Below are 23,223 nucleotides of genomic sequence, written 5' to 3' on the forward strand. Positions count from 1 at the left end.
CGGAGCATTAGCACTTGCAGTCATGCTGCGTACGGATAGCTTAGCTGGTTGCTGCCGCTGAAGAGTGAGGGAATAGCCCACTAGTCGGTTTGTGTTTTGTCGAGGGGATTCTAAACTGAGAGCCAGAGTTCAATGTCCTTGGGCAGCAAAGAGACCCAGCTTGAAGGTCAGGGGAAGGACAGAGTATGAGGATGAAGAAGATTGTATCTGGGAAGTAATCAATGGGGAAAAAAAAAAAACCAAGAATGTCTTAGGAAATTTCCTAGAATTTTGCACGTGACGTAAATACTTTCTCTTGTTTTCCTATGGAATTTTCAGTAAAATTTACAGATGCAGATGGCACTATAACCTTTATCTGAGGGAGGATGAGAAGACACTGTGAACGATGAGGCCACCACATAGGAGCCATGCAGTTTCAGTACCATTCCTTATTTTCTCATTTTTTTTTAAACTTCTGTTTTGGCCACTTTACTACACTTTAGGCATGATGTGGAGTTTTAGCTGTGTTCTATGTCACAGTCCTTCCCCTGAAGCTTTCTTACGTTATCTTAAGTTGGGACACCATGGCATTTCGATGGTCTAGGTTCTAATTAGCATAATGTCTTTGTGAGGACATTCTTTTGACTCTACCTTCAAAAAATATGTCTGCCTCCACTCTCCTACCAGAGTAGCCACTGTTTTCTCTCGTGTGGTTCTTTGCAGAAGCTTCCTCTCCGATCCCTCTGCGGCCACTCTGGACTAACTATAATCTAACCCCCAGAGAACAGCCAGAGCGAGCCTGGTAAACACAAATCAGATCATATTACTCCTGTGCTCAAAATCTCCTTGTAATATCCCCTCTCAGAGTAAAAATCAAAATCCCTTCATAGCCTGCAAGACCCTCTTGTTCAACCTGATTACTGCTTCCCTGATTCCTCCTTCACTGGCCTCCTAACTGCTCCCAGAACGCACCGGGTGTGTCCCACCTCGGGACCTTTGTCCTGGCTGTCCTCTGCATGATACGCTCTTCCTCTTTCTCCAGCTATCCACGTGGCTCCCTCCCTCTCCTCCTCCAAGTCTTTGAGCAAAATGAGGCCCATCTTACTGCCCCATTTAAAATCGCAACTCATTCCCCAGCCCCCTTGCTCCTTATTATTCTCCTTTGAGTCCCAGAGACATCTTATCAGTTTCTAATGTATGAGATCATTCCCTTATTTGTTGGGTTTATTGTTATTTGCTCTCCCACTAGAATGTGATCTTCAGGATTCAGGGATTTTGTTTATTCTTTTCACTAAAATATTCCCATCAATTTATACAGTGCCAAGCATGTGTAGATACTCATGAAATATTTCTGAATTAGGGAACAAAAGATTAAAAGGTACTAACTTAAGGATGCGATGGAAGAGAAGGTGAAGACAAAAACCACATGTTTGCACAGTCACGATTTTGACGAACGGTCTATTTTTACTCTTCACTTATTCTCCCCCAGAGAAGAGCCTACAAACCTGACTCTTACCACCCACATTATTGTTATCAAGAGAAAATGGTTGACTATAGCTGGACCTCTAGCTGTTGAGTTCCCCCCACCGCCCAGCATTGTGAGTTGGAGGAGAAGCTCATCTTGTCTCATCAGAGCTTTGACTATTCATACTCAATAGTTATAGTTTCATTCAAGACATCAAGCCTTTCTCCCCCCACAAAAACATCATGGAATAGATTTGTTTCCGACACGAGAAGAAAAAAAAAGCATAGCAGGAAGGAGAGGGAGGAGAGAGGAGAAAGAAAGAAGGAATTTACAAAATTTTACTTTTCTCAAAAACACCAACTCACAGAGGAGTACCAACCACACATCTCTGCTCCCACCTCCTCTCTCTGATTCGGTAAAAAAGCTACAAAAATGTCAACTTGACCTCAGCTATATTCATTTTTTAGTGATTGACACAATATACACATTTTAAAAGTATATTACTTTTTTGTAATGCAATACATTTCGTCCTCCACAGATTTTGAGAAAGGTATAATTTACAAGTTCGGAAAATAATAGAATTTAACACTATTACGATTGAGTGCCAGAAAACAAACCCAAACTAGCTACGAATACCTCTTCACAAAGCATTTTAGGAACCATGACGAAAGCAAGTCAAACTACATTTTTTTTCATTCTCGGTGAGTGTCATTCTAATTTTGTATATCATTTGTGTGTGCAAGTTGTTGTAAGGAAACATGTTCTGTGCCTTCCAGGGCCTTACAGGACTGGCCAGCTGTTCTATTCAGTTGATTCTGTTACAGGGTTAATAGAGTGAAGATCACAGGTGGGATTCGGAGATTTTCTTAGCTTTTCCTGATTCCAGGTCCACGTTCAGCAACATGTAAGAGCCGTCTTGCCTTCAGGAATATGGGAAGAAACATTCAGCTGCCCTAAGGTGACTTAGCACCCAATACTTTCCAACCTCCAAATTCTGCTCACCTACTTACCATTCCGTCATCTCCACCCTACTTCAAACTCTGCCTGACCTAACCAAGCAGCTGGAACATTCCAGGGACAAGTCTTCCCCCCACCAGAGCACTGTCCTGCCGACATCTTGCTTTTAGCCCATGAGAATCAGCTCAAATGTCCTTTTTCCATGAGGGAGCCCTTGGTGCTTTGTATGGGAGGTGTGTATGTGTGTGAATGTGGCGACTCTGTCTAGATTTAAAGTCATAGGTTATAAACTCAGATCCGTTCAGAATCCAAGTAAGTACTATCAATGGGTGTGGCAATGAGTCAGCGGTCATAGGTGAGTCCTGAACGGGGGGGTAGATGCCGCAGACATCCAGCCATGTTCCTATTAAGGGTTTGGCCAGCATATCCAGATCTTCCCATTTTCAGAGAGAGAGAGAGAGAGAGAGAGAGAGAGAGAGAGAGATCTGTATTTGTGTGAAATCTGATTTACTTGCTGGCAGCTATTAGACTTCACCATATGAAAATCACTTTTACAGATCAAAAGTAGCCAACCAATAGTTTCATGCGGTGTGGTGTACTGAGTAAAGGCCCCAAGATAGCCCTGGAACCTGTAAAGACTACCTTCTATGGAAAAAGGGCCTTTGCAAATGTGATTGAGTTAAGGATATTGAGATGGGGTATCGTCCTGCATTATCTGAGTGGGCCCTAAATGCAATCGTCAGTGTCCTTCTGAGTGAGGAAAGGGTGATTTCACACAGAAGAGAAGGCGATGTGACCAGAGTTTGGAGTGATGTGGCCAGTCGAGGAACACAGGCAGCCACCAGCAGCTGGAACATTCGAGGGACAAGCCTTCCCCCCACCAGAGCACCGTCCTGCCGACATCTTGCTTTTAGCCCAGTGAAATTGATTTTGGACTTCTAGCCTTCAGAACTGTAAGAGCATTAAGGCGTTGTTTTACGCCAACAAGTTTCTAGCCATTTGTTATAGCAGCCACAGGAGACCAATACCTCTGGGTGGAAAATAGGATATGGATTGATGCACATGGATTAATTCAAATTATATACATACACATATATGTGTACCTACATGTGTGTGTGTGTTCGTGTGTGTGTATATATATGAAAGCAACGTGCAGGCCAAATAAAACCTATCTGCAAAGCAGATCTGTCCCTCAGACAATTAGTTCGTGTCTGTTTTAAACAGTGTTTGTTATTTATCTTTCTCTCACCTGCGGTAACTGGCACTGCCTGCTACATCTTCCTCAAATCGATTTTTGAGTCCCTGCCAATGGAAGGTAAAAGATTTTGCCAAAACACTACTTAAGGCTTTGTGTTTCCCCAAATCCCCATGCAAAGGCTTAATAACTCCAGATTTTCTTTACCTTTAATGCCTTCATTGAGAGAAGAGTGACCTCAAAGGCAGTCTTAGATTCCATTTATTAAGTGCAGGATATTGCGAGAGACCTGGTCAAGAGGGAAAAGGAACTGTGAGCAAAAGCGAAGGCGTGAACCGTTTCCAAAACCTGTCCGTTTAACAGTATAGGTATGTAAGTCCACAAGCTTGGCTGCCGCCTTGGTGAGCCCACTTGGGATCTGGAGCTGGTCTCTGGCACTTGCTTCCGGTATTTTCATCTCTATATTAGCTCTGGAGTTTCCACGAGGTTCCACTTCTGTCTCCCTAACATAAACGCTTTTCTTGTGCTGCCTCCAATGTGTTGCTGCCGTTTGCAAACCCAAAGTAGTTTTGCAGCTTCTTGCAGAGTCAGCTCAGCATTTTCCTTCTACCATGGACTAGAGCAGTTCTACCTGAGGTGACAGTCCCATTGAGACAAGAAGCTTACACCAAGATGTGAATCAAGGCATTGCTCCATCAAGAACGTCTCATTATGAATTTCAGCTGAGCCAAAAAGTGTGCTTTGTAATGGGATGGATTTATATCCCCTGGCGTGTTCTTTGTCTTGTTCACCACCAGTGTGAGGAACCACAGCCTGTCAGCAGACCTCACTGAGAGTAGCGCTGGTCTAGAACTTCCCTAGGGAGAAGGAACGCAAAGGGCGTGATTAGTTTTCTCTTTCCCTGCTTCCTCGCAGAAGGCAGAGACAGGACGGGAGAAAGTTTTAACATCAGAACGAGGCTGCGAGTCTGCACCAAATATACCATTTTCTTTTTTAATCATAAGGGAATAATTTTTCTCCACTTAACCATCAGTTTTGCCCTTTGAAGGCAGATCTTGTGCTAAGTCCAATTTGCACGAAATAGTCCCGTAGGACGCTTTCTAATCACTTACAGGATTGGCCTGTTTCTGATGCAGGCCTGCCTTGGTCCCTGCAGTGAATCACATGCACTTATGTGCTACGTTCAGCAGAGGAAAACTTTAAAAAGTAATTGAAAATCAGATTAACAAGATTTTAAGTGGAAATATGATGCAGCTTTCCTTGCTCCCTCTTCCTGGGGGGGGAGGAAGAGATGTGTCTGGGGCTGGCTTTTAAATTGGGGACATTTCTTCAAGGTAAAAGGGAGGAACCTTCAGTCTTCTTGGCAAGTTTGCTGACGTATCTCACAGCAGTGTGCTGTGGGGCACCTTAGGCATCTGCTAGAGACGGGAGGACTTTTTTTTAATCCAAATGAAACTGGATAGAAATGGCAGCACATTAACTGAAAAGTATTTAGTCGAGACCTTCCAGGGTTCATAACACTGTATTGGGCATATACAAGTGAAGAGATTAAATGCATTACAGGGGTGAGAAATAAGGAGAAAAGACAAATGCCAGAAAAGAAGAAACTAGACCACCAAATAAGACAAAAACTCTATCCATGCCAAAAATATGTTTTCTTCAAACTCTGAAAATAGACGTGCCAACTTCTCGAAGAAACATGTATTTGAAACTGTTGGAAAACCTAAACCAAAAGTAATAGGTTGGAAAACCTATATAGTTGGAATATAGTTGGAAAACCAAACCTAAAGTAATAAGGGGGCCTGTGTTAGAAACTAGGGCTTCTAATAACAAGCATTCTTGTGTTATTATTAAATACCTCTGTGTTTCCAAATGTTTGACTAACATCTCTGTTATCAATGAAAGCTAAGTATGTACCATGAAGTAGGCCAAAGGGGAACATCCGAATTCTAAATATGTACCTGAAAAGGTTGATCCCCCTGTGTTCCTTCCCAACTCTGATTCATGCCCACACCAGGAGGCTCCTCTTTCCAGCTGATCTATGGACATTTGTTTACATAGAATCTGCCTTCCTCCTAGGAGAAGAAGTGAAGAGCTTCAGAGATAAAATGTCCTTTCATTTATTTATTTAATGTTTTTATGGAGGACCTGTTTACACCACCTAAGTTTTCAGATGCCCAAAGTGCCTTAGTGAACAGACAGAGCAGGTCCCAATCCTGCAGAGTCTATATGGTAGTATTGATTGTACGATGTGCCAAACAAATGAATGGACACCCCATTCTAAGGATGGTTGCTCGCCTTCTACCTGCTGTGGGTATTTCAGACTCTTGACTGCAATGGTGATTGGGGACCACCTGGTTCAGCTCTATCTCTGTAACATTGCCTACAAGTATCATTAACTGTTATGGCATTTTTATTTTCAGATATAATGCAGTCATTCACCATGAGTCCAACCAGGCAGCTAATACGGGGCACAGCATCTCGGAGGGGCAAACTTCCCCAGGCTGTGCTTAAAGTGCTCTGTGCAGAACTTGATGCCATTCTGACGCTCATTCCTTCACCCGTAATTTATTTCTCCTTTTTCCCCCCTATAGGATTTTATCCTTGATGTGTTGAAATTTCACAATGACGTTGCTGAGTTTGAATGTTTTGTCATTCATTAGGGCCAGTGTCTGTTGGGCATTTGGGACATGTGTCTTTGAGGTCAGAGAAATTTCCTGGAAGTATTTGTAAATGCTTCCCCTTTGTTCCTGGTTTTGTTTTTTTGTTTTTTGGGATTTTTTGGGGGGGCGGGGTTGTTTGTTTGTTTGTTTTTTGATTTCTGTAATTCCTAATAGTCTGATACTAGATTTTCTGATCAGGTTGTCCAATTTTTTTTTTAATTATTTTGAGAGACAGAGAGAGAGAGAGTGCATGAGTGGGGGAGAAGGGGAGGAAAAAGAGAGAATCTTAAGCAGCTCCATGCTCAACGTGGAGCCCAACATGGGAGTCGATCGCACAACCTTGGGTTCAGGACCTGAGCCCAAATCAAGAGTCAGACATTCACCCGACTGAGCCACCCAGGAGCCCCTGATTATCTCATTTTTTAAAATTTCCTCTCAAATTACTGTCATTGGCTTTGGTTTTATCTCCTTGAAGTTTATCCAGACTTTATATTTCAAGACTTTCACTAAATTTTTAACTCAATTTAGTTTACTTTTAGGAATCATCTGTTTTTTTGTTTTTTGTTTTTTTTTTTTTTTTTGTTCCTTTCATCTAGTTTCCAACCTGGTTTTGTTAGTGAATATGAGGATGAGCTAGTTTGCAGGCACAAATGGACAATGAGAAGGGATCAAGGTGAAGTGTGTGGGTCCTTTCTTCCAGTGCCTCAGTTTAAGGTGATATCAAAAAAACTGAGAATTAGACAAGGTGGAATTCAGGTCACAAAATTAGGAATAACAATTTATTATGCTAAAAGGGGCATCTCGTAATGCTGCCATGACAATTATGAACATATATTCTCTACATAACATCAACATCTATTAATTTAAAAAAAAGTCAAAAGACACAAGACAAAAAGTAATGCACGTAGTTTGCGACTATCTTGCCTTTGCCAGTTGAAGATCAAGGACAAAAAAAATAACCAAACATGCAGAAGAATTGATTAATACAATTACATTCTTATATTTCAAATTATGTACTCTGGAAATAGGGCTAAAATTTATTTCCTAGTGCCCATACCACAGCTTTAACAATTGCCAATAAAAATTGAGACCATAGAGGGGTGCCTGGGTGGCTCAGTCAGTTGGTTAAGTGTCCATCTTCGGCTCAGGTCATGCTCTTCAGGTCTGGTCATGCTCTCATGGTTCATGGGTTTGAGCCCCGTGTCACGCTCTGGGCTGGCAGCTCAGAGCCTGGAGCCTGCTTCAGATTCTGTGTCTCCCTCTCTCTCCTCCCCTTCCCTGGTCATGCTCTCTTTCTCTCTCTCTCTCTCTTTCTCTCTCTCAAAATAAATAAATAAAACTTTAAAAAAAGCAAAAGAAAAAGACTCGTCAAAATTGTAAAGAATTCAGGGGAGCCTGGGTGGCTCAGTGGGTTAAGCCTTTGACTTCGGCTCAGGTCATGATCTTGTGGTTCGTGGGTTCTGAGCTGTCAGCACAGAGCCTGGAGCCTCCTTCAGAGTCTGTGTCTCCTTCTCTGCCTCTCCTCTGCTCATGCTCTGTCTCTGTCTCTCTCTCCATCTCTCTCTCTCTCAAAAATAAATAAACATTGAAAAAAAATTGAGACCATAGAAAAAAAATCAATATATACCGAAATGTGAAATAGCACTGGTAAGTCTCTAATTATAATGTAACAAAACTAAAAATGAACAGCAACATGACAAATTCTTTTTCTCCTAGAAACTACAAAATGGGAATGCCAACCAAAATGTTTTATAATTCAAATATAATTTATCAGAATAATTAGATACAGCTAAATCTGCTCAGAAAAAAAAAAATAGTGCTTTCAAGAATGACATCGACAGACAAGAATGAAATGATTCGCTCAAAAATTTTGAAAAAACAAATAAAAAATATAAGCCAAAAGAAAATAGAAGTAAAAATTAATAAAAAGTACACTGAAATAGAAAACTACTAAAATTAATTAAAGAATTTTAAAGCTAGTACTTTGGAAAAAAGACTAGAACAGAGAAGTCACAAGAGAATCAAAATAAGAAAAAAAAAGATACAAACACACAAAATAAGTAAAGAGGAAATAGGCAGATAAACTGGGAAATTAAAGAAGATGCTAAGAGAAATTTTGTTCAATTCAATGCAAATATTAACAACACCTGGGTAAATGGGCTCTTTCGGGAAAAACTTTTAACAAAATTGACCTCAGAAGAGACAGAAAAATCTGAACAGACTGATTTCCACAAAATAACATAAACTAAAAAAAAAAGTGCTATATCCAAATAGTCTCACAGCAAACCAGCCAAATCTGTAAGAGCAAATAATTTAGTAGTATTTAAAATACTCCAGGGCGTATAAAAATTTTTAAATTCTTTTTATGAAGCAAGCCTACTGATTTCAAAACTGACAAGACAGAAAAACATCAATTTCAACAACAACAAAAACTATAAAAAGAAAATATTCACACACAGAAGTCAGTAGCACAACAGAAGAATATATATGGCTACATGAGAATTATTACAAGATTTAAAAGATGGTTACTATTAAGAGGTCAGTTAATTAGATTCAGGACATTAATTGGTCTAAGGGAAACACACACACATACAATTTTCCATACCAAGTGAAAAGGCATTTAACAATATTCAACATAACGAATGAGTAAGACATACTCAATGAATACTTCTTTAAAATGATACTAAAATTGCTCATTCATCCCCCAACTAACATCATTCTTAATGGGACAGTATTAGAAGCATTCTTGTTGAATTCCTGAAGTCAGGAATAAGGCAAGAATATCCCCTCTGTTACACTGGCTCATCCCTCTTTCTACACACACCCTTCTCAATGTAATTTTTCTAAGCTGACCTGTGGCTTACTTTGGCCAACGGAATGTGATTTAAGAGGTCCTATGGCAATTCCGAGCCTACAGTTGTCAAGAGATGCCTCTGTTCTCTTCGATCCCTTGCCATCCCAGAAAAGAAGCCCAGGATAGCCTGCTGGAAGAAGAGAGATCACAAAGACATCTGAATCATCCATGGTCTCCCAGATGAGGCTCTCTTAGACCATCTGGCAACCAGTCAAACCACAGTAAATGACAGATGTCCTAGGGAGCCCAGATGAGATCCAAGTAACTACTTAGCCAATTTGTAGCCTCCTGCTCATGCATAAACAATTACTATTTTAAGCCAGTAAATTTTGAAGAATTTGTTCTGTGGTATCATTATGTCGATAAATAGCTGTTACACCCACTGTTACCAATGGCATTTTTCACTGTATTATTAGCAGTACTAGCCATGTAATTAGACAAGAGAAAAAAATTGGAAAGAGGAAAGAAATTATTGACATTTACAGAGGTAAAGATTGTATATCTGGATAACACAAGATTATCAACAATGATAATAAACAATACAAATAATTCAGTAAACCAGTGGACCACAGATGGATTTTACAGACATTAGTGGATTTCATACATATACACAACAATCAGTTGTAAATTAAAACTGAAGAAAAAGCCAATTTATAATAGAAATAAAAAAGATCAAATATGTGGGGATAAATATGTGGGGGTAAATAAATAAAAAAGATCAAATATGCAGGAGATGTTTAAGGAAATTTTAAACACTCTTAAGGGACCGAAAACACCCATAAAAAATTGAGATATTACCATATTTTTAGGAAGAAAGACACAACACTATAAAGATGTCAAGCTCCCCAAGTTAATCTAGAAATTGAAAGCATTCATAACTAAAATGCAATAATTATGGCTTCTGGTTTGTTTAGAAAGGTCAAGCCAGGGGAACCTGGGTGGTTAAGTGTTCCACTCTGGATTTTGGCTCAGGTCATGATCTCAGGGTTCGTGGGTTCCAACCTGAGTCTGGCTCTGCCCTGCCAATGAGGAGCCTTGTCTCCCTCTCTCTCTCTGCCTCTTCCCCAGGAGCAAGAGCTCCCTTACACATAGCACTCTCTCTCTCTCTCTCTCTCTCTCTCTCAAAATAAATGAATAAACTTAAAAAGAAAAAAAAAGGCATTGGTATTTAAAAAAAAAGAAAAAAGAAAAAAGTCCTCCAAGATATATTTTAAGTGAAAAGGGCAAGCGACTAAAATACACACAGTATGCTCCCATTTGCATTAAAAAGGGACATGGATAAATAATATTTATCTATATTAAATTGTATAAGCATAAAATCCTCTAGAAGGGTAAACAAAGAACTAATAATTGTTCACCTGGCTGGGAGGCTGGAAACTGAGCAGATAGGAAGCCTTTATCTACTTGTTGTATCTTTTTTGTACTTTTGATGCTTGAAATGTGTGAATTATTTAACTATCCCAATAAGTAAGTTTTAAAAAATTGTTTGAGCAGGAAAAAACAAAGGAAAAAAATTTCAGAATGACATATCAAAGGTCCACAGAGCTGGGACTATATGTTTGTCTTTCTGATGCCACATTTGAATGGGCACACAGCCTGGGCACACCTCTCCTGCAATTCACAACCTAGCGCACTGCAAACTACTCTCGCTTAGACCACAGAAAAAAAGCAGCCTGCTCAGCCACCTTCCAAAAGTCCCGATACACACCTTCTGGGCTGCCCTTCCGTTCCTGTGATTCCAGGATGCACTGTTCACAGCCAGATCTTTCTGTAAAACTGGGGGCCTCTTGGTTTGTACTTAAGAAGGGAACTCTAAACGAAGCCTACATCCATCCGTACATTCAGCCACATCTCTGGTTCTCCTTTTTTAATGTTTATTTCATTTTATTTCACTATTATGTGGATGGCTTCCTTTTTCCAATGAAACAAACTGCATCTCACCCTTGCAGGACTTTGATGGGACTTACTCATTCCCAAGTCCTTGAGAACATTACCACTCAAAATGTTGCCTGCAGTTCAAAAGAATCAGCCTCACCTCAGGGTTTGATGGAAATGCAAAGTCTTGAGCCCCACCCCAGACCTTCTGAATCAGAATCTGCATTTCAACAAGATCCCCAGGTGATTTGCCAGTAGGTTACCGATAGAGAAGTCTGCCCCCATGGAAACATTTTGAATGCTTCAGAGATACCATTGGGGGGGTGGGGGGGTGCGGGGGTTAAAGCGAGGTGACCCTGGAAAAGGGAAGCTCACTCAAGTATCTATTTCTGTGAAATACTCTTTACCTCTCAAAAACACCTGTCGCACATATAATGAAAGGTGAGCAGGCCTTGGGAAATCATCCACAAGTAGTCCATATGGCATGTTCAGGAAAAAATACGACTGTGAGCCCATCCAAGGGAGACTGGCAGGAATTCAGCTTGTGAAAGCTCCAGACCAAATGGAGATGGGAGTTGCCCATGAGGGCACAGCTGGAAGAAAATATGTTTCCTTTAAAAAAGAAATTTCCAGGTATCCAGGTAAATCCACAGGAAATGGAGACTCAGGGTTGCCTAATGTTGTACCGACAGAAAAGACAAATTTGTTAAACGTTCAGCATCTTCCCCTAACAACCTCCTGGAGGGAGGCAGGCATTTCTACCCACATGATGCTAGCCAGGCTGAACCTTACTCTGGGTGTTTGGAGCGGTCACCAAGAGCCTGGCCCAGCCACCTCTGTCACAGAGACGGGAAGTACAGTAACGGGAGAAATAGATGTCCTCTAAAGATGTTAGTGGGTAAAAGAGGGAGAAGGAAAAACCTAGAGATTAAAATACAGTGTGTCATATCCTTTCCCTATGTGTTTGGAAAGGAAAGACCCAGTTAGGACGCAGGTGGGGAGGCCAGCAGGCTCACATGGCTGGGGATGGGGGCTCTCTGCTCATCAGAGGGTCCTTTGTCTCCTGTGTGAACATTCGATACAGAAATATGCATACAAGTGGTACTAGCAGATTTATCTGGGGTGAGAGGAAGCAGGACAACATTTTGGGACTGTAAAAGAGCTATTCAAGATTGTATTCCATCTAGAGTATAACCAAGTCATTAAATATATGTACATTTCCAAGTAAGTGTTCTATAAAAAAAATAAAGGATTCGTACTGGGGAGAAAACGTTATCCAGCTGAACACGTTTTAGTCTGCTAACATAATATCCATTGTAAAAAATTGGGGGAAGGGGGCACCTGGGTGGCTCAGTCAGTTGAGTGTCCAACTCTTGATTTCAGTTCAGGTCATGATCCCAGGGTTGTGGGATGGAGCTCTGCTTCAGGCTCCGTGCTGAGTGTGAGGCCTGCTTAAGATTCTCTCTCTCTCTCCCTCTGTCCCTCTCCCTCACTTGCGCTCTCACACTCTCTCTGTAAAATAAAATAAAATAAAAAATTTGGAGCAAGAGTTCAAAGAAAATAAAATTTATCCACAATCTCATTACCTAGATTATATTTTCGTATGTAGCTATTTAGTCCTTTAATTTTCATTTTTCGCATCATTTTATTTTTAATTTCTTACATTTTATCTTATTTTTTATAGAGAGAGAGCATGAGAGGGGCAGAGAAAGAGGGAGAGAGAGAATCCCAAGCAAGCTCCACGCTGTCCGTGCAGAGCCCGACACGGGGTTCCATCCCACCAACCGAACCGTGAGATCGTGACCAGAGCTAAAATCAAGAGTCGGACGCCCAAACAACTGAGCCACCCAAGTGCCCCCATTTTTCACATTATGTTAAAGGAATTTTTTGTAATTGCACAACGGAGGGATTCACGCGTGCAGAAGTTCAAATTGTATAGGATAGGCTATAGAGGGAAAACTATACAGGATAGAACTATATAGGATAAACTATATAGGATAGGGTATATAAAGTAGGCCATATAGGATAAACTATGGAGGATAGAACTATACAGATATACTATACAGGATAAACTGTATAGGATAGGCTCCATATGACAAACTATATAGGATAGGACTATATAGGATAGAACGATAAAAGTCCCCCTTTACTCTCATTCTCCACCCCCTCCACATCCTACTCCATAACCAAGGAAAGCTATAAAACAAGTCCTTTCTCTATGTGTTTTCTCTGTGTGTTTTATATATACACACACACAAACATATTGTCTGCCATAGTTTGTTCACTACATATGTGGACTCATACCCTCTTCATATTGTTCTGTGTCTTGCTTTCATCCTTTTAACCATATGCTTTGAAGACTTTCCCATGCTGGCACATGGAGAGCTATCACACTCTAAAATGCTGCATAGTACGCCATTGTATGGCTACGCCACAGTTTATTTAAATAAATAAGTAAGTAAGTAAATAAATAAATAAATAAATAAATGCTATTAGCGGTTTATCTCCTTTTTCAATATTATAATTAACATGGCAATGACACACGTATGTATGCTTCTGTGCACGTGTGCCAATATTTGTAGGATAAATTCCTAAAAGAATTCCTGATGCAGTCTCTGCATTTCAACTTTGATAGTTCTTTGCAACGTGCCCTCTAGTATAGGACAATTTATAATCTAATCAACAGTATTTGTTTCTCACACTTGTTCTTACTTTTTCTAAAATACTGCCAGTCTGGCGGGCCAAAGACATTACTTGATTGGTTGTATAATTTGACTGTCCTCCATTATGAATGAAGTTGCCAAGAATTTTCTCAGCTGTGTGTGGTCATTTTTAGTTATGTGAATTGTTTGCCCCAATGCCATTTTTCTAATGAGTTGTTTGTCATTTTGTAAGAGCTCTTTATATATTTGTGAGAGCTCTTTATATATTATAAATTACCTTGTTCATGTATTTTACCTTCATATAAAATATTTCCACAACCAAAAGCAGTGATGAGATCATGGCCTCTTGAAGGTGGGAAGGGGCCAAATTGGAAAGGCTGTTTATTCACTGGAGTTTGGTCAAGTAAATAAGGTCCACATGATGGTAATGGAAGCTTTCCACCATGCCCAGTGGAAAAAGGCATGAGAGCTGGCCACAAGAATTCATTCTTATGATGGCCGTATGACATTCATGAGATTAGTTTGCCAGTTGGCTTCTGGGCACAACTTTTCTTTTGAGAACAAACACTTTTTCTACATAGCACCCAGATTCCATGCCATGGTGTATATTCAGGATAGGAATATATCTTTCTATGAAAAAATCATCCATTTGTTTTCACCCTCTTTTTTCAATGATGCTTAGAAAGAGTTTACAAAAGTGTTTTAAATAAAACAGAATTCAAAAAGAGACAAGTAAGGAAGGAGGGCCTGGGTGCCTCAGTCCGTTAAGAGTCCGACTCTTGATATTGGCTCAGGTCATGATCTCATGCTTTGTGAGATTGAGCCCAACATCAGACTCTTCCTTGACAGCTCAGAGCCTGCTTGGGATTCGCTCTTTCCCCTTCTCTCTGCCCCTCCCCCACTTTGCACCTGTGCACATGAGCTCTCTCTCTCTCTCTTTCAAAATAAATAAATAAACATTAAAAAACAATAAAAGTAAAATAAAATTGTTAAATTAAATTAAATTAAATTAAATTAAATTACTTAATTTAAAAAAAGACAAGGAAAAGAAAGTAAGGGCAACCTTAGTATTCTTACATGAGTGCCCAAGATTCTGCACAACTGCTAGAAGTTGATGGCACATTTAGTCTAAGTGTCTTCAAGCTGAAGTTAAGGGAAACATGATCAGAACGAGTCACATTGTCAAATACAAACGTACCTGTTCCTTAAGGAAAGCATAGTTTTTCCTAACACTGAGGCTTCCTGAAGGAAATACTATGTGACAAGAAGTATACTATCTTTAGAGTAAATTCCTTAGACAGTTTTATTTATGTTCCCTCAGCACCAGATAAAGCTGGAACAATAGAAAAGTTGGGTAAAACATTTTTTTAAGGTGAAGAATTTTTTAATTGAAAAACGAAAGCATGTTTGCAATTTTCCACAATGAAATGTGCACACGAAGCAGTGGGCAAATAGGTGTGAATGTGCATGCCTCACTCAGAGCAGACCGTATGTGTGCACGAGGCGGGTGGGGGGGGTAGGGGAGGGGGTACGGGATATAAAATGTCTGAGTTAAGGAGAAAGGACATAATTTACAGAAATACTCATTAGAGGATTGTGTTCAGTGATATTTTCTGCTAACACATTTAGCATTTTGAATCTGTTTTCAAACACACTTGTGCAATTTTACAGCGGACCTCAGCTGTCCAGATAGAGGCATACCTACAAAGACACACTGGTACAGGGGGGCTATGAGATTCGTAAATTACCACAGGCTGTGGTTTATGGAAGGCAGCTTGCTACTAGAGAAAAAAACAGAGATATGATTCCCTCTTTTAATAATTCTGGACACACAGGGAGGGGTGGGGGTGAGCTGATTGATCAGTTCCCAGCATACAGATTAGCGTAGGGGGCAGGGCTTAGGGTGGACGGCAGGGCTTCTGAAAGTTGATCAGGGCAGTGGATGAGCAAGAGGCACTGTCTTCATTCTCCTCTTCCACCCATGGGGCCCCAGTAGTAAGTTTCTCTCACCCATTAGGCGATCCTAGAACTACTGAAATGTCATTAGATGCCCAGAAACTGAAGGAGCTTTCCCAACACCCACAACAGTAAGATCAAAAATTTAGGTGTGGACTTTGAGGGGAATAGGTAAGTAGACCATATGTTTTGCTTTTTTGTTTGTTTGTTTTGTTTTGTTTTTGAGGCAATAAAGGTCTAACTTAGTGGTTCTCAAAGTGAGAGGTTCCCGGAGCAATAGCAGTAATTGTCACCTGGGAAAATGCAAATTCTCAGCCCCCTCCCCCTCCCAGAATTACTGCCTCAGCAACTATGGAGGCAGAGCCTGGTGATCTGTATTTTAACCAGGACTACAGTTGATTCTGGTATGTGCTCAAGTTTGAGAACCATGTGTCTAACTTGAAGAAGAAGTTGTTTTCCTGTGACTCAACCCACCTCACTGGAGTTTTTCATTAGGATGGGGGATGTTATGTTGTCTTCTATTTGCAGTCTATCACCCTGTTATTGTATCTGCTTCTCAGGCACATTCCAGGGAAGGGTGAGTGTTCTAAGGGTGTGATTTGGGGAATTGTGCCCTGTTGGCCATAATATTATCTAACAGGACCCTGATCTTACCCTGGTTTTCCGCAAAATTCATAATTTATCTGTCTCTAAAACAGTCAAGCTGGAGTATTTATAGCATAAAGAAGCTAGCCACAGCATAGTTCTAAAAAAAAAATCCACAGTTAGCATCAGTAAATGGTGTAAAGGCTCATATGTTGCTAGGGGGAAAAAAAACAAGAAAGAAATAAAGAAAAGGGCAGAGAACTTCTCAGAATGAGATGTTTGGTTTATTCAAGTTGTGAAATATAGAAAACCAGACTGCTTGTTAAGCTTGAAATAGTCATGATGCTCCCATGTAGCAAAGATTGAAGGAAACGTTTCGGTCCACACTTTCCCTACGCGAAGGAACCACGAGAACACATTTTTGCCAGGTAACTAGCGTTGGTGCCTGAACTGAAGAATGCTGTGGCCAAATTCTTACTTATCACGGTCGACCAAACACATTTAGTTTTTGATGTTCTAGGGTTTGGTTCCATGTACAAATCTGCACTGTTGAAGTCGTTGCTACAGAAAGCAACCATGAGAAGTGCCCATCTTCGGTCTCCACCAAATGAATAAGAGCGACTGGTTGCCTAAGTGTTTTTAGAGCTAAGGAAAAGTGAGTGGTAGATTGAGTCAGGAAGTCACATAAAAGAAAATTCAGGCTCGTGATTTATTTATTTCTGTCATGCAGTTGCCAGTGCTATTAAAATAATGTCAAGGACATAATGACGAATTTAATAAGATATTGATGGTGGATCTGACAATGGGTTAGTGCCTAAAGTAATGAAATGTCATGATAAAGTGCATTATGTGCTCCCTTGCATCATTAAAGTGACTCCGGACAAACGGAGAAGCGGCCCTGAGACTTCCTTCAGATGCACTAAATGGCTCTTCTTCAACTAAAAGCTCTCTGGTTCTTCTCTTGGGATGAAGGATCAGGACTGAAACTCCTGCATCTAAGGGGGAAAAGAGAAACCAAGCAAGTCTAATCCAGCTCAAGCACATTACCTCTGACGTGCACACATCTTTACAAAGCTAGACCAGTTAGTACGTTAATGTCTCAAAATGCAAACCGTGGGGATATTTCCTGAAGGGCGATGGGGGGTCCAGCTTTACTTAATTCCTATCCAAATCTCCAAGTGAAATCACTTCTTTATTTCATTACCAGGCTTTCTTCAATGCAGTTAACATCTAATTATGTTTTTTAATGTCACTTTTGGTATCTAAGTTACCTATGAAGGCAGGGCTACTTTTAAGAATTTCTTTAAAATGGATTCCCATTATTTTTCATTCCTTTGTCCTGAACTAGGAGAAGAACAAACTGGAATCTTAAAGGTTATCTCACAACACAGCTCCTTTCAGATTGCCTTTTGGTCTTTGCATTTTGAGAGTTCTCAAGGTGGACTTGATGTGAGCTCTCTGTATTCCTAGAATTAAACGAATAATTATTAAGTCTACAGGAAAATGTAATGACATCAGAAAAGAGAAATGAGGGAGGAGTATGAGAGGAAAACGGGGTGAAAATAGGGGGAAAAAAGAGAGAAAAAAGAAAAGAAAGGCAAGGACAGAAGAAAGGCAAAAAGATTGGATCACATAACCATTTCAAGAGGAGAGACGAATCTGAATGTTTCATTTACTGTCGCACTAACCAAACCTACCAATTCCTCAACTTTTAGCTCATTTTGATTGTGGAGTCAAAAAGAATGAAGTTTACTCATTTCTGAGTTTAGAAACTAAATCTTGAGTTTAGGATCATACCTCCACTCATTTGGAAACAAAAGTTTGGCCATGTGTTTCCAAAATTAACGATAATGTCAATGGCATGCCAAGGATGCCCCACCAAGACACAGAGCTTTTCATTGGTTCCATCATTATACGTGAAGAGGGCTTGAAATGAAAGCAATATTTTTAAAGCTTCTTAATTATGATGAAGGGTTCACATTTGACAATGCACAGTTGATTTTCATTATTCATAGTAATTACATTCTCTAAAGTTTGCCTCAAACATAGAATTAGCTATACTGAACCATGGCTCCTAATGGAAACGTAAAAAGTTAAGTCCTATGAGACTATGGTTACAACATTTTTGTCAACCGATCAGTACATGATCTTGTTTTGTGTGTTTCTGTTTAAAGATACCATATATATATGTGTGTGTATATATGATATCTATGATTCATTAACATTGAATTCTTGGCCAATAGCAATGTAACTCATGCCTGAATGAAGCTTATCTAACACACATACTTTCTCCCTAAGGCACATCACAGTTTTGCATGTAGGAACACTAGACAACACTGAAGCACTGTGTTTGGGGGCCATTTTAAACAGTGAAAGCACCATCAAAAAGCACAAAAACTTAAAAGCATGCAAAAAAGGCCACTTGAAACAAGTTTGAGACTGAAACAAGAAAGCAAGCAGGCCTTTTGTCAATCTCAGCTAGGAACATGCATGTTGGGTGACTCAAATCTTTCACTGCTCTGCACATGTCTGCAAATGACAGCAAAGTTCCAGGAGTGTGGCTTTTGGAATTACCAATACATTTTGGCCACTAGACAAATTCACAAATGCGGAATGTCCCTTCTAGATAGTTAGAACTGTTTCTTAGTTCCTGCATTCTTTTTCTGAAGTAAAATAAAATAGAAAATAAAATAGTAAAATGTAGAGGAGAATGACTCACTGAAAATGGAAAAGAAATGGAAAACAACAAAACTTGGCAGATAACTAGATTGGAAACTGAATTGGTATTGCATTTTACAACCCTCATGACCACCTTTGTACTGAATAGTTTATGAGGGCTCCAAGAGATTCAGAGATATACCCATTGGCAGATAGCCACCAAGTCTTAGGACCACATCTCCAACCTATGTCTTTAGATTGAAAATTCCACCTAACATCCATGAATAGAATTAAAAGGGGAAGCATGGCTATCTGCGAAGCTTTGATTAAAGTATGCAAAATGATATTATTTCTTATACTTACTTAACACAGCTCATACTAGATGGCTTCCGTAATACTTGAGTAATAAAATATCAATTCCACAGGTTTACATTAAGGTCATTCTCACAAGGCAAACTGTGAGGAAGTGTAGAGAGTCACTGAGGAAAATGCAAGGTAATACATTTAGGGAGAAATGATTCTAACCCTGGTTATAAGACAAATTGCCCTGGCTTATCAAGACCAACTTAAGAAAAGGCTCCTGAAATCATTGTGAACCGTATTCTGACAATATCAGTCCTTACGGTGGGGCTGTACAATGGTTAGTAAGACACACTGGAAACCAATTTTTCTGATTAAAGGGGCAGCTGAGGAGCTCCAGTGGATCTTGCCCAGTAAAAGTTGAGCAGAGTTTACGACATCTGATTTTTCTAAGAAAAGTTGGAAATTCCTGTTTTTATGTGAAAATATCCATGGTAGAGATAGCCACTGCTTACCCCAAATCCCTGAGATCCCCTATACTTTCTAGCCTCCATTGCAGTTTGGTTAGAGCCATGTGACCAATTTTGTTCAGTGGTCTGTGAACAGAAATAAGTTTTAACCACAGTGACTATAAATGTCTGTCCTCCTCCCCCTCTTCTATTTCTCTCTCTCTCTCTCTCTGTCTCTCTCTCCTTCAGAAAATGACCTGATTGTACCTCAGAATCTTATTGTCCTCCAAGATATCCCAGGTGTCTTTACATCAGAAGTATAACACTTTTTTCCCTTCTGAAATCCAGATTGACCTTTAGAATATATGGCAAAGGCTAAGAATTGTGCCCTAACATCCATTCTTCCTTTCTTCTATAATTCTTTGGTAGGAGGTTTTAGTTATCCACACAAATGTTCAGAATAAAGGCTAATTTTCAAGCTGTCCTTATTACCATGCGTGGCTCTGTGTCTAAGTTTTGGTCAATCGGGTGTGGCCATTTTGGGGGTGTTCCCTCTCTTGCCTTGTTCTTCTTCATCCTGCCAGTCAGAAGCAGACATGGAGAAGAACCATGGATGAGGACGGAGTGCTAGCATCTACCTGACCCTGTGGAGCTGCCACATCAGTGGGGGATTGCTTTTGTCTGGACTGAGAGAAATGAAACTTCTAATTTGTAGAAGCTACTCTCACCATGGGTCTTTGTCATAGCAGTCACAGCGTAGGCTGGATAAGCCAGACATTCCAATGCTATGTCTACAGCTGTAACTCCTGTCGAAACTTTTAGGAAGTAGAGTTTCAAGAGTTCAGGACGTAGTATGACGTAGCCATGACGGTTATGGATTTTCAAGTCACAAAGAAGCGACACAGAATCTCATGTGGCCGCTTCCTATCTCTAGGACCAAGATAATTAATATCTCTGAGTTTAGTTTCCTTTGCTTCAAATTTGAATAAGAATAAGACATCTTTGGGTTATTGTAAAAGCTAAGTGAGCCAATGTGTGTAAAGTTCTTGGCACCCAATAAATATTCAATAAATAGCTGTTGCTGCCTTTCAAGAGTCAGAGACACGGTAGAAGTAGGTTGGCAGGAGAAAGGGTAAGAATGGTTTCATCGGCCTGCCTTACTTTGGCAACCTGGTGACCCGTGAGTGCCATGAGGTGGCCAGGGACTGCTAGGGGGATGGGAAGCAGCCAGTCAGTTCTGCGAACCCCTGGTCACACTCTGTGGCTCACCACTCTCTTCTGGATGGAAAACATCATCCCATGGCTGACGGACATCTGGACTTGCCATGCTCATTCATTGAACTTGATCATGCGTTCACTCTCTTGGCCTGAGTGGAGCACAGGCTCCTTTCCCTACCTTGGTCTGCAGGTGTGGATGGAGCAAGAAGGGCCTTCCCAAGAAAGATGTGCTGTAACCCCTCCAAGCCGAGTCAACGCTAACAAGCCTAACACTCTGCCGAGCGCCAGAGTCCACTGGAAGCTTCTGAATCCAGCTGCACATCCCAGATGTGCACATTGATGAGATGCCAAGCCATCCCAAAGTGTAGCTCCAGGGCTTGATGGGCTAGTGCCAGGGCTTGGGCTGCCCTTCCAGGGAGCAAGCACTGGTGAAACAGGGCGTGAATGCCCACTGTCAAAGGAAACCCTTCTCTTTACGGTTTCCTTTCTGACCAGTGACATACCTGCCTAGAGGACAGTGGAGCAGCTCCTCTGGAATGACTGGCTGACCTTGGGGTTGGTGAGGGCTGGCTAAGCTGGCCTTCACATGGACAGTCAGCAGGCACCTTGATGATAAGAACTGATACAATCTAGGAGGGGCTGTCCCTTCCTTATATTCCCTTGACAGCCACATTGCCTAAGTTTCTGGCCAGAGGAGACTTATGCCTTGTCTTTTGAGGTGCCAGCCTAAGAGGGTATTAAACATGGGGAGAAAAATAAAATTGGTGAAAGAGAAAGTCACTTAAATGTACACTTGTCTGAAAGAGCATAGATGAATTGATTTGTTTTATGTTTGTTTCTTCTGTTCAGCACTTGATAAAGGACAGAGAGAGGGAATGAGCTTGGGTCCAATGTCCTTCTGCCCCACCTCAGCTCCTCCGTCCAGACCCTCCTCCATCCCCCACAGGCAGCTTCCCCTGACCTCCCCATCTTTCTACAAAACTTCAGCCACATTCTTGCCTTAGCAAGGTGGAATCAGAATGTTGATTCACATAACAGTGCTCAGCCTCGGTGGTCAGGGTCAGTTATGACCACAGTGAACCCCAGGCCCTTGTGAGCTGGCCTTGGAATCTGCCCTCTAACCACAACCCATTCTTAATTCTCACACAAACTGGTAAGTGACTTAGGAACATAGTCATGACACGTTTGAGGGTGTCTGCTCACGAAAGTAGGCAAATGTCTACAACAGTATGGGAAAACACAGATGTATGGTACATAGAAGCTCAAGCTGGGAGAAGGTGCTAAAGTAAGGGACAGGTCAAAGTCCCTTTTCAGTTTATTTTTTAACCCAAATCAGTTCCTCTTCTGTTAAGTAATGAAGGAAGAACTTAGAGGGTGGGGAGTGAGGGAAAGAGAAACAGCTCATAGAGGAGGGATTTTACCAGCCTGTTCCTTCGGGAGCACCATGGCCAGGAGTCTTTCCCAGACTCTATCCATGCCCATAAAGCCAGAGGCTTTGCATTAGGGGAAAATGAAGCAGGTGACCAGGGTTATTCAATGTCCTGTGCCTTGTCTGCAGAAGGGTATCTCGTTTCATGTGGTCTCTCAGTATGAAGGGATGAAATTCTAATTTTAAGAAAATAGTGACATGTATTGTGTTTTTGATTAACAACCCCCCCCATGCTTTTCTCCTAAGAAAAGCATAAGGAAAATAAAATCTTCAGAGGGAAGAACTTGAGAGAAACCATGGGCACAGAGTTCCATGGTGAGTTCCTGTTTGGGAAAAGCACAGAGTATATTTGGGCTGAGTTCACGACACTTGGCCATCCATTTATGCCCAAAGTAGCTCTTTTCCTGAAGTCTCCATTGCACGTGGGCAGACACACTCATACTTGCCCCGTTTCCCAATGCTCTTTTTGGATAATGTCAAGGGCTTAGTGAAATCTCAGGGTGAGCTCTTAATGCACAGGTTTTGTGTAAGTAAATGTTCAAATGAGCAGCGGTTCTTACCAAGCCTTCTGTAAACACAGACAACTTTGGTAGAAGCTGGGGGGTAAGGAAAGCTTAGGAAGGAGCCCCGGACACCCTGAAGAGTGAAGGGCTCCTTAATGAGGTAGTCATTTTGTTTATTCCTGACTCTTCCCCTCTAAATTTCCAACCTCACCTTTACCGGCTTGAGCAGTATTTGGCTGCATAGAGCTCATACCGTGCCTAATTCCTATAATTTCCAACAACTTCCCAGTCCCACTTTTCCTAAATATGTAAGTTGTGTCCCCAAGATCATGGGCTGCTTGTAATGGTGTGGGAGGAGGGAGAGAGGCTGGCTCACTAGAGTGATCAAGAAAGCACAGCATGTACTTTCTTTTAAACTGTTCTGGTATGTTCCATTTCTGGAGTCAGTGAAGGATTGGACTGAATGCATATGTT

This window comes from Lynx canadensis, chromosome D4 (genome assembly GCF_007474595.2).
Source record: "Lynx canadensis isolate LIC74 chromosome D4, mLynCan4.pri.v2, whole genome shotgun sequence".
In the NCBI taxonomy this organism is placed as follows: Eukaryota; Metazoa; Chordata; class Mammalia; order Carnivora; family Felidae; genus Lynx; species Lynx canadensis.